The following is a 12966-nucleotide window of genomic DNA, read 5'->3' as shown; positions in this document are numbered from 1 at the left end:
GAAGGCACATAACAACAACAACATCATGTGAAACCTATACTTGGACAAGGAAACAATTGTCAAAACAGTGCAAGGAAATACTGCATGGGTCAAAATCAGAAAAGGTGAACATCATGGATAAATCCTATCGTTTCAATCTGTATGCAAAACGGATCCTTCTGGAGATTGTACTTTACAAGAAGGAATGTGGTATCAGAATTAGAAGAAGACACATCAACAACCTATGTTATGCAGATGACACAGCCTTGCTTGCTGAAACTGAGGTGAACCTAAAACATTTTCTGCAAAAGGTAAAGGACTGCAGCCTTCATTATGGTTTGAAGCTCAACATCAAGAAAACAAAGATTCTCACCAGTGGGCCGATTGACAGCCTCAGGAGACAGATAAGAGATTGAGATTGTTAACAGCTTCAATTTGCTTGGCTCCACAATCAGCACTCTTGATACCCGTAGCTGGCAAATTAAAAGACAAATTGCACTGGGACAATCTGCTCTCAGACGCCTGTCCAGAGTACTCAGGTGCAACAATGTCATTCTAGAAATTAAGGTCCTCTTTAGAGTACAGAGGAGCAATGATGTCAGTCTAGACATTACCAAGATATAGTCTGCACTATTACTTGCTATGCATCAGAGAGCTGGATAGATGATAGAAGAAAATGAAATCCTTTAGATCTGTGATGCTAGAGAAGAGCCTTGAACATAACATGGACTGCCAAGAGAATAAACAGGTCTGTCCTGGAGAGAAACCAGGCTGCTCTGTGGAGGTAAGGATTTTGACGTTCTGTCTCATATACTTTGGGCATGTGGCCAGGGAGGAATCAATCCTTGGAGAAGCACATCATGCTTGAAAAGGTGGAGGGACATTGCAGGAGAGGAAGACCCCTGATGAGATGGATTGACACAGTAACTGGGGTAATGGGAGTAGGTGTATCAGAGACAGTGAGATCAGTTCAGAGTAGGACAGGGTTCAGAGCTATTGTACATTGGGCAACTGTAAGTCACAAAGCGATTCAACAGCACGTAACAAAGCTAAATGTCTTTTGATTTCTTGACTGCTGCTACTATGGGTATTGCTTGTGGATCAAAATAAGATAAAATTGTTGAAAATTTTAATCTTTTCTCCATCTATTATGATGTTGCCTTTGGTCCTATGTGAGAAATTTTACTTTCTTAATGTTGAGATGACTCATGGGAACCTTTTACACTATAGGTTGCAACCTTGGCCTGTCCTATGCCACTACTTACAATCTCTGAAATGTTCAAGTCTTTTGTTGCACTCACTGTGTCAATCTATTACATTGAAAGGCTTCCTCCTGACCCTCTGCTTTTCCCAGCATGATATCTTTTTTTAAAAAATTGACACCTTGTAACAAGACCAAAGTATATGAGGTAAAGTTTCACCATCCTTACCTATTAATAGCACCCAGGCTACACTTCCTCTCTGACAGATTTTGTTGTTGTTGTTGTTAAGTGCTGTCGAGTTGCAGGTGACTCATATTGACCCTATGAAGGAGAATCCTCGACGCTTGGGTCCCTTTCATCCTCTCTCCAGGTTCATAGGGTTTCCGGAGGCAAGCTATTATGGAAGTGGATGCCACTCCTCCTTCCACACTTGTTTTAATCAGGGAGCTCCACACCACTCTCTGTCCACATTGGGTAAGCAACCATTAATTCATTTGACACATCAGTGTCACAGTGTTCAGCCCCACAGCAACCAAAAGTGACCGCTGTACGGCAACTTGTACACCAGGGCTATATGACCTAGAGGAATGTCTGAACAAGATGAAAGACAGGCCTGAGGGTCACAGATTAAAAGTCACCCACCTTTGGCTTGGTAGCATCGCTTTCTGTCCACTGGGCCAACTGATCCCTCTCTATATATTAATGTTATTGTTGTTAAGTGCCGTCGAGTCGCAGATGACTTATAGCGACGTGATGAAAGATAGTCCTCAATGCTTGGGTGCCTTTCATCCTTTCTCCAGGTTCCTAGGGTTTCTGACAAATTTAAATTTTAAATTTACTATATTTTATCACTGTGTACTGTAGAGTCGGACCTGACCCAGAGCTGACCCTCTGGTGGGTTTTCAGAGTCAGTAAAGAGCGTGAGAGGAGATTGTCTGTCCTTCTCGTGTGTGTGTAGCCAGTGGCCTCGAAACACATGCCTTCAGGACTGCAGTGCAGCTTCTTGCCACTAGGTCACCAGAGCTCCCTTGATATCATATATTTTATTCAAGCATGTATTCTTACTATCCAAGATGGCTTCTCTGCCATTTTTCTCATATTGTCATACCTCTGAGAAGTCCAGTTTGGAGAGCAGTGATCCAGTCATGATAAATATTTGTTGTTATATGCAGTAGCGTCAGATCTGACCCACAGCACACCCTTCAGTGGATTTGCAAAGACAGTACATCAACCAGGAGGAGATGGCCTCTCCTCCCCCACCGAGCAGCTGGTGGATTCAAACCACATGCTCTTGGGTTGACTGCAGAGCTCCTTTACCGTTGTCTTTTTTTTTTTTAAAAAAAAACACCATTGTCTTATACTTTCCATAGGTGTATTGAAATTGCCTGAGGCAAGTCAACTAAAAAAATGAATCAACTCTCTGAGATTTTTCTAGTCTTTACAGATAACTTCTCATTTCAACTTTGGTGCTCAAATTGATGCTAGTTGTAATTTGTGAAGTGAAGTCATCAGATTGCCTGTAATGATACCTTGCCCCATACTCCAGCACGAGGAAGGTTGCTTAAATCTACTACACTTTACAGGTCTCGCTGATGTCATTGCTCTTTCCTTTCCTCGAGTCTCTATAGGAAATCTGTGATGTAGATTTTCCTATACTCAAGCTGGCAAAATATATAGATCAACGTTTAAGGCTATGAACAAGAAGTTAAATCAGAAACAACACCGAAATGAAAGCATTAATTCAGGGTACGTGCAAAAATGTGTGGCAACATCAATTCTGGTGTTTTTCTCTGCTTCTAATAGCTTTAAGCATTTGATCTATATGTTTTATGGGCTTAAATGAAGGGAAATAAACATCTGGGTAGATTTTCTCCAGTCAAGTTTTTCGTTACCATTTTTCTGAGACCACTTGCTTCATTCACCTAGAAACACATTTTCAAATTGAGGAAGCTGGCCAGAACACTAAGTGTGGCACCAGCAGTTTTAAAGCATCTCATAATTTCTTTTTGAACAGTTCCAAAACAGCATACCATGAACAGAGTTGGAGCACATTTATAAAGTGGGTAGATAAATTTCCAGAACCGCTTAGCAATTTCCATAGGTAGAAGGATACTGCATTTTTATTGTTAAATGCTCATAGCAATTTGCAGGAATGAGGCCAAGTAGTTCAAATTTATGACCTCGTTTACTTTCCGCTATATACCTGTGGGGTTGTTGTTGTTGTTGTTATTACTGGTAGATATTGTTAAGTCAACCCTGACTCTTAAGGTCCTTATACGCAAGAGTTCTAAACCCAAAGCTCCATCCTGTAGTGTAGTCCTTATACACAGGAGATCTAAGCCATGCCCAATCCTGTGCCGGACACAGTCTGAATGTGCTCACACCATTGTTACAGTCATTGTATCAGCTCATCTTTCTGAGCCTCCTCCTCTCCTTTGCTAACCCCCTGCTCTTCAAGCATCATATCCTTTTCCAAAAGCCCTTCCTCTTAACATGTCCAAAGAAAGAGAGGTGAAGTTACACCATCCTTGCCTCTAAGGAGTACTCTGGAGAGTATTGCAACCCTCTCCAATTTACAAAAGAGACAGTTGAAACTAAGAGATAGTAAAAGACCCTTTCGTTAGACTTCTGTGTAAATGTCATGTTCCCTGCTGAGAGAATTCAATGTTCTTCATAAAGATTTACCCCTCTAATCACCATCACTCACTGCCCCTGAATCGATACTGACTCAGAGTGACTCTCCAATGGGTTTCTGAGGTTGTAAATCTTAACAGGCTAAGACTACCTATCCTTGTCCCTCAGACCAACTAATATATTTGAACTGCTGACATTTAGAAGTGATGCATGTTATCATCATAAGTGATAGAAACTGTGGACAGTCAGATCTGAAGTGCTACCTGTTACGATGTGTAAGATGTGGTCATGTGTTGAATATTCATAGCCAAGGACGGCCTGTACATCTTTGTTGTTAAGTGAACAGTTTTCAGATAAGGGTCTCTGTTTCCAAGTATGTGAAATATTTCCAAGTCCCTTATTGCAGACACTCTAAATCTCTAAATTGGAGACCTGTGAAAGAAAGCAGGGCTTCTTGAAGTTAATTTTTATCACCACCAATGCTTTAAACCTGTACAACACTAATTTTAACCCATGATTCACAAGACGAAAAAAGGAAAGCTCTAGCAGGGGTCTTCCTGAGGTAGTAAACTTCATCAGAAGGTTTCTTCTTCACAAAATACCAGTGGAAATATGGTTATTAGACCTCAAATAAAAGGTCTTTTCTATTTTTTTAAAAAGGATCATTGTGCAGTTGAATGAAATGATTTCAAGCTCCGCAGGAGGAAGTATCAATTCCTCAAAAATCCACCATACTTTTGAATTGGACTGCTGCAGTTGGTCATTGTGCCCCAATCAGTTTTGCCAAGTGTCTGGGTCTTATTCCGGGGACTTTGTTCATGGGCTGTGTCCTTGGGGGTCCATAGTGAAAGAGTGTAAAGGACGCAATGACTAAGTAGCAGTTCCAGTGAATGGAAGAATGAGGGATTTCCACAGGAGTTAGTCTTCTTTTGCTGTGAGTACAGCCTTTGCTTTTGTAGTCAAACCTTTTCTCTGAGTCCCTTTCCAATATGACATATGCAATGTAAACTTGTGAACAGAACTTTCTACAGTAACACAGAACAGAGAAAACTGTAAGTCAATCCATGGCGAGTGCAACCCCGCATTATTTCATACATAAAAAAGAATCACACGACTATATACATATATAACCTATTTCAGAGTAACAATAACAACAAATTTATTGACTCATCAAAGAGAGACAGATTTGTTGAGTCTATCCAAATGTATTATGCTGTGATTTTTCTCTTTCTTGAGAAAGATTTTCCCGAAGAAAATATTTATGGCAAGGGCAGGGATTTACATTACACTTGAGTATGTATGTATATTCTGATGAGGAAATGCATTGCATTCTAGAATTGGGCTATATTTGACACTTCTAGCAAAATCCTATAAAGGGAAATAATGTTTCATTTACCGGTCTAGATTTCTCCATGATCTTCAGTGATGGAAATTGCCAGCAGTCTTTATGGATTAGATATTATGTCAAAAGAGACAGAGAGAGACTTATTATTGAAGGCCCATAATCCTTGTTGAGAATTTTCTTTATTGTTATCATACTATTCTTGACAGTCAGCAAAAGATTTTCCCCATTTAACTGATAGATCTCCTTTCTTTTTGTCTCTTTCCCTGTATAAATATCCATTATCTACCCAGAGTTTATTGCACCTAGTAAGTACACAACTTGATTTGAAACAATGCATTGAATGCTAATCAAACTTATAACTTGAAAATCTCAATCTTATGTTAAAAGAATTAAGCTTTTAAGAATGCAGGATAGTCAAACCATGTGCCTCTGAGACTGAAACACAACTTCTTCCCTCTAGGCCACCAGTGCTCTCTCCTGTTCATACCACTCTCTCATATTGCACCAGTCGAGGTACAGAGGAAAACAAGAATCGAGGGAAATAAGAGAACTAAGCCAACTATTGTTTCTTGTAATAAAGCTTTGCCATTTTCCTTTTAAAATATGCAGACTAGATCACTCACCATTCTTTAATGGGCACTTCCTTGTTAGCTGCAATCTTGTTGACTCCTATCTTGGAACTCAACACTGCCCAGTCCTGTACCATCCCTATAACTGGTTGCAGACTGGACCATTCTGGTTCATAGGAATTTTATGAGCTGATCTTTAAAGTAGATCACAGGGAGCTCTGGTGGCTTTGTGGCAAGAAGCTGCACTGCAATTCCAGACATACGTGGTTTAAATCCACCAGATGCTTTGCTGGAGAAGGAGGGGCAATCTCCTCCTGTACCAGTCAGATCCTATTTGACAGTACACATGCAAAAAAATAACATATTTTTTTAATAGAATAGATCACCATGCCTTTCTGTCTTGTCTTAATCTGAAAAACTTAGTTGAAAACTAGTCATCATCATAGTAATATACACTTCAACACCGTCACATGTGTGATGGGAAATTGAATCCAGATATTCCACATAGAATTACGACCACTGAACCTCTGTTGCCTCAGTAATGCAAGATCACTGGCATCTGATTACCTTCATCCCTTAAAGGTGTATGTCCGAGCTCTGAATTTCCACAGTTACAAATCCAAAGAAACCTGATAAAACAAACGAATCTAAACGCATCTGAAATTCTGACTCTCTTTGAGGAGCTATATGGAGAAGGAAATGACAACTTTATCTGGCTTGTTAAAAAAAAAAAGTTCCTTCTCCTTTTAAACTTATAGTAAACCTTTTTAAAAATGTTAAGAATGGGACTCCTGTGCCAAAATGTGATGTTGCGAGATTTAGGCAAACAGCAAGTTATCCTAGTTCCTGATTGACAGCAAAAGATAATAATTTTAGCAAAAACAAAAATTTGTAAACATTGAATTTTACTTTAAAACAGATTGTCTGATGTCAAATAAATGGTTTCTTAGTAATAATAATAAATTATTCGTGTGTGTGTGTGTGTGTGTGTGTGTGTGTGTGTGTGTGGACTGTCTCGGGAGGGACTAGATGTGAAAGTTAGAAACATAGGGCCAGTTGATAAGAGCTATGGAATGCCATTGACACTATCTTAAATAAAGCTAAACAGGCTTTAGGTTTAGCTTGTTCTTGATTTGAAATTTACTGTATCCTTTCATCTCTCTCTCCAATGAATAGCCCCTGCTAGCAACATGCCCAACGTATGTAAAGCAAAACTCCCTTTTCGCTTTTACTCATACTCAAACTCAGTGCTATCAAGTTGGACTAGACTCAGAGAGTTTTTGAAGGCCGTCGCGCTTTCTCCTGTTGACGTGTTGGTGGACGTGAACTTCCAGAGAGCTGCCACCTTTGGGTTAGCCATGCAATTCCCCAGGAACTGTGTCTCCAGAGTTCCCTCATTAGCTATTAGAGATGAGCCAGTCCCTCATTAGACGTGTAATTCAAAACAACAGTGAGGTATAATTTCACTCCAGAAACAATAACAAAGTTCAAAAAGACAGTGAACTACTAGGTCTATATCCTCAATGAATAAGAGCGTGACATGGACAGATATATAAATGCCCTTGGTTACTGCAGCATTTATCACCATAGCAAAGAGGTGGGAATAGCCAAATGCCTATCAGTTGAAGAATGGATAGAGAAACGATAGTAACTTCACACATAGAATACCATACAACACTGAAAAACAATAAAGAATTCTTTAAACTTTGCATAATATGAATGACTCTAGAGAACATTATGATGCGTGAAGTTAGTCACAAAAGGGAAAATAGTTCTTAAGGGATAAAATTCTCACCGCTGGGCTCATAAGCAAGACCGTAATAGATGGAGAAAAGATTGTAACTCTCAATTATTTTGTTTTACTTGAATCTACAATTAACGGGCTGTACCAATAGTCAGGAGATCAAAAGATATATTGGGAAAATACTCTGTCTGAGATTTGTACACCAATGTTCATAGCAGCATTATTCACCATCACAAGAACATGGAAACAGCCCAAATGTCCAACCACAAACTAATAGATTGAGAAATTATGGTACATTCACACAATGGAATACTGTGCAGCATGAAGAAGCAATAATTTTGTAAATGAATACCTAACTTGGTAGGGACTGGAGAGCATTATACTGAATGAACTAATTCAGTCCCACAAGGATAAATGCTGTATAAAACCATTATTGTAGAATGAGTATAAGGATCCAGGAGTGATGGGAGAGGCTGGAAGCAGAAGGATGTGGATGTGCAGGGGGAAGGGGAGATTAGTCACTGGGTTGTACAATTTGATGGGGAGGTGAGGGAAATTGAAAGAATTTATTCAAATTTGTATTAGAATTTTGTAAATAAACTAGTAGAAAAAAATCTGTAAATTACTGAGGGACAGTGATGTCAGTTTGAAGATTAAGGTGCACTTTATTTAGGCCATGGGTTTTTTCCCATCACTTGCTCTGTATCTGAGAGCTGGACAATGAATAAGGAAGAAAGAAGAAGAATCAATGCCTTTGAGCTATGGTGTTAGAGAACTGACCATCTCGCAGATTGCCCAAAGAGCAGATATGTATTAGAGAAAATACAGTCAAAATGCTCGTTGGATGCAAAGATGACAAAGCTTCATCTTACATACTTTGGGCATGTTACTAGGAGATGTCATTCCTTAGAGAGGTGGCCATCATGCTTGGAAAGATGTAGCAAAAGAGAAGAAGACCCTCAAGAAGAACTAACATTGACAGAAGCAATGGGCTGAAAATTGTCAGAGACAATGCAGATGGCGCAGGATGGGACAGGGTTCAAATCAGTTGTTCATTGGTTTGCTATGAGTCAGACTCGAACTGATGACACCCCAAAACAATAAGACAATAAAAGTTTTAAAAGATTTATACGGAGAATTATTTTAGTATGGTAACCAAATAGGCGAAGGAGAGAAGAAAATTAATAAAGAGATAATAAAGACTTTTTAAAAAATGGGTAAAGGGAAAATAAATATAGGTCAAAAGGCTGATCAGTCATGGCGAGGATATGATGAATGTGATAGAACAAAATGTGCGTGAATGATTGATTGAAAACAAATAAGCTTTGTGAACATTCCCTCAAAATCATAATCAAAAACAAATCCCATTTCCTTCTTAGCTGTCAGAATTACCACCTGGATAGCATCAAAAGTCTGTTCCAGCTCTGAGAGTTGAAGACTAACTTGTGTTAAGCATCTACTACATACAATGTTTGTCACTGGTAAAGATTGAAGTTGAAATGGCTCAGAGAAGCAGAATATCCAAAGATCTGCTTTTGTTCTGGTATAAAATTTGCCACAATGCAAAGTGTGCCCTTTGGCTTTGCCATTTAGAAGGCTTATGAAGTAAATATACTTGGAAAAACTTGAACTTTTTGGAAGAATGGTTATAATACAAATATGTTGTAGCCTCTAAATAAAAATGGTGATGTTTAATGGAATATAAATTAAAGGGAACACTGAAGGGAAAAGAAAGATGGATTTCACCCTCTGGATCTGACTGTGGTTTTAAATAGGACAGGCAAGAGAATGGCTGCAGAGATTGATTTCAGCCTTTAGTAGTGTATTAGCCAAGCCAGGGAAGGGAGATATGGTTGAAAGAAGGAGAAAAGGAGATAAGAACAAACAAAAAAGAGCTGTGCAATCTAATTTATTTAAATTTAAGCTATTACTATTGAATTAAGCTTTGTGTAAGTCATAATTGCAAGCATATTAAGGAGGCTTATGTCATTGCTCATCTTTAATTTTGCAAACATTTGTTTGTTGTTAAGTACCATCAAGTCATAGGTGACTCATAGCAACCCTATGAAAGAAAAGCCTAGACACTTGAATAACTTTCATCCTTCCTCCAGGTTCATAGGGTTTCTAGAGACAAGCTGTTTCGGAAGTGGATTCCACTCCTGCTTCCAAGCTTGTTTTAATTGGGAAGCTCCACCAAACACTGCCCACCATGGGTAGCCATTATCGTATTTGACACATCAGTGTCACAATGTTCAGCATCACAGCAACCACGAGTTACCTCTGTAGAGTAAGTGGACAGACCAGGGCTATACGACATAGAAGAATGTTTGCCCAAAAATAATTAAAACAGGCCCGAGGGCTGCAGATTAAAGTCACCCACCTTTGGCTTGGTAGCATTACTTTCCGTCCATTAGGCCAACTGAGCTCTCTGTGTGCTGACCATGGTTCACAGGTAGCACATGTGGTTTGTGCTAAACTGTTTACCTAAAAGTTGGCTCCATCCAACATTATAACAAGATCATGGAAGACAGAATTGGCAACTGACTTCCCTGAAGACCACAGCTGGGAAAATCCTATGGAGCAGTTCTGCACTGCCCATATGAGGTCGCTGTGAATTGTGATCAACTCAGTGGAAACAGCAGCAATGAAGTTCATTATCACAAGCTCTGAGCATTGTCTTCAGCTATTGAGAAAAAATCTCTTCCTAGTGAAATTGAGGTTCCAGGTAAATGAAACAAGATAAATCGGTGAGGGGAAACGTCTGTACAAATTCTTGGTTCAATCTAAAGTTACGTGGAAAAATCATACATACCAAAAAAAATGAATAAAACAAAAGAAACTGAATGGATGGGGTCCTTAGAGAAAGTGAGACACGTGAAAAAGCAAAATAGTTTCTAGAGTGGATCTGATTTTCTTTCTTTCTTTTTTACATTTGGCAAGAGTATCTTAACATTCCTACCCACCAGGTAGAACTCTTTGCTTATCCTTGTGTTAAAGCTCTGTTTGAATGTGTCTGAGGCCTGGATTTTCCCTAACACAAATAGGATTAATTCATTCCAAACAAGACAACTCTGTTAATATATTTGTAGGAATAAATACTGATAAACTTAAAATAATTTTCAATTTCTTGAAATACTTAGAAAATGACACAGCTTATAGTTTAAAGTTATTAACACAATTTTCAGAGGGTAGTTTTTGATCCATAGCATTTCTGCTGAAGACATAGATCCCTTTAAGACAGATTTTGAGAATTTTTTATTTACCAGATATTCCACTACACTTGGGTCCTGTGTCTGCATTTGTTTCCAGAATTCCTCTCACTTTGTGTCATTTGCATTGCTGTTGATTATGTCAGGTGATAATGTACATATACTTTCATTACTTGTAAAAGAGCCCAAACCACAGCCCCTTTTTTGTTTTTTTTTTCTCCTTCTCCCAGAAAAAACTAGAAACTGCTTAGCTTTGGGCTAAATTGTGAAGCTGACACAATCTGTTTGGGGGACTTCCAAGTGAACATATTTGGTGTTGCACTGCACCTCCAGCAGCCAGAATCCTTAACCTAAAGGAGCAATTCTACTTCTGGGAATTTCTAGCACCCCAGACGGTAGCTGGAGGGTATTTTTGTCTGGGTACTTTGAGGGCTAGCTGATGCTATGGGAGAAAGTAAAGGAAGGATAAAGATATCCTTGAGAGGACTCCCAGTAAAGAAAGCACCACTTACTATTTCATTCCCAAAAGCTATCAAACTCTGTGGGGTCCTGTGTTTTTATATACTGATTGCAATTCCACCCCACCCCCCATCAGCATGGAAAGATGCTACACAGGATATGGATGAAATGTGTATCCATAAGCCTGCACTGTATTTTCAGAGACAGTCTCCCATACCATTAAGTCCCTTAGTCTTACAAAAAACAAAACAAAATGCATGTCTTGTGTTGTTTGTTTATTTACAGGTCCCCAGTTCTCAGATTCTGCCATTAAGACATCTGACATGATTAACTGATTTTTCTAATTTAAGGTACAGTTATTTTGTGTGTAGGAGGCTACAAAGTCACTTTCTTACTCCCCCCCCCTTTCTGCTCTGTTTTCTACATCTCTTGTTACTGCGAAGACTGATAATTAATCAAGACTCAGTCATAGGTGCTGCATGGCATCTTTTGCCTCTCTTTCTCCCCCGCCCCCTTATTCTCCCTTTTCCTGCCTGAGTGATAAAGGAGGGTGCCTCACCTCTGGTACCTCTGGCTCCCTGTCTTCTAAGCAGTCAAACCAGACTCCATGACAAGAGTTCTTGCTGAAAGAGAACGCTGGGAATGACAAATGTGACACACCATGCCTGACAACGTGGGGCACACTTCCTGATCCTTACTGATGGCCACCATCCATCTTTCCACGACAAGGGGTATTTAAGAAAAGAAGGGAAAAGATAAGAAAGGAAAAAATGCATGTTCCTGCCTTTTCCTTCTTTCTGAAGTAACCAAGTGTTTAGCAGCATGGGAAACTTGGGGCTAGCTATGCAACAGTACTAGAAATGATGAGTCCCCAAGGTTTGGGGACCTAGCTCTCCTTCCACTGACCAACTCATGACCATACATAAAACCCAGTTATAATGTCACTCTTTCTCCAACTTCTATGCTGTTCTCATCATTGTCTGTTTTTCCCTTCAAGTAGAGAGAAGGAAACAAATGCAAACAGTCATTTCTTTTTAAAGAAATAAGACTAATCCCCCTTCATCTATACTCCGAGGAGCTTAGAAGGAGAGCCTCGTCAACCGTCACAGACTCTGAGACTGTGCTACTAGTGCTTTCCTGTCTTCGTGTGCATCATCTGCATCTTCAAGGGGCCACATGACAAGACCAGTGATTCCATGCAGAATGAGCGATCGGTACACTATGACATAATCAATCACATCTCCCTACAAATTCCTTGAGCAGATTCATGTGCTCTAGGGATCACTAGGTGGCAACATGGCCCTGAAGGAGAAGGAAATAGATCATTAAAAATAGACTGGAAACTAGGAGAATACTTTCTGAGCAAACGCCACACTGCCTGGGAGCAGGGTGAAGGAAGAGAGATTGAAGAGTGATGAGCTTAAGCACTGTGTTAGCAAATTTGGACAGTTGAATGAAATTAATGACCTGATGGCCTGGCATTTGTGTTTCTTATTTGTATTTTTTTTTCCCACAGACACTCCTATATTATAAGTGAATAGATTCCTGGCCTTAATGTGCTCTGGCTGGTATAGATTTGAGTATAATAGACATGTCTGATTTGTTTATTCTTGTTTATGCAAAAAAGGAAAATATAGTGTAAGCAAAAGAGTTATCTTGTAAGATTAAAATTAGATCAGAAATGCTGCAAAAGTAATTCATTTAGCTATGTTTACAACAACCTACACACCAAATAACCACAAGGTCTCAGTCTAGGACCAGGATCATTCATTTCTCATGTAGATAGCTGTTGGATTGCTTGTGGATTAGCTACTGTAGGCTAAAC

At 39.4% G+C, this 12966-nt stretch overlaps 1 protein-coding gene across 4 annotated transcripts in view; it reads left to right on the top strand.

Annotated features, from left to right (window-relative positions):
• Positions 1–12966, top strand: part of NRXN3 (neurexin 3) — a 2203380-nt gene that overhangs the window by 1308921 nt on the left and 881493 nt on the right. The window lies entirely within an intron of this gene.

Source organism: Elephantulus edwardii, unplaced genomic scaffold (assembly GCF_000299155.1).
Source record: "Elephantulus edwardii isolate Elephantulus edwardi_28Jun2011 unplaced genomic scaffold, EleEdw1.0 scaffold00037, whole genome shotgun sequence".
NCBI lineage: Eukaryota > Metazoa > Chordata > Mammalia > Macroscelidea > Macroscelididae > Elephantulus > Elephantulus edwardii.
This window is presented reverse-complemented; position numbering and strand designations above follow the sequence as displayed.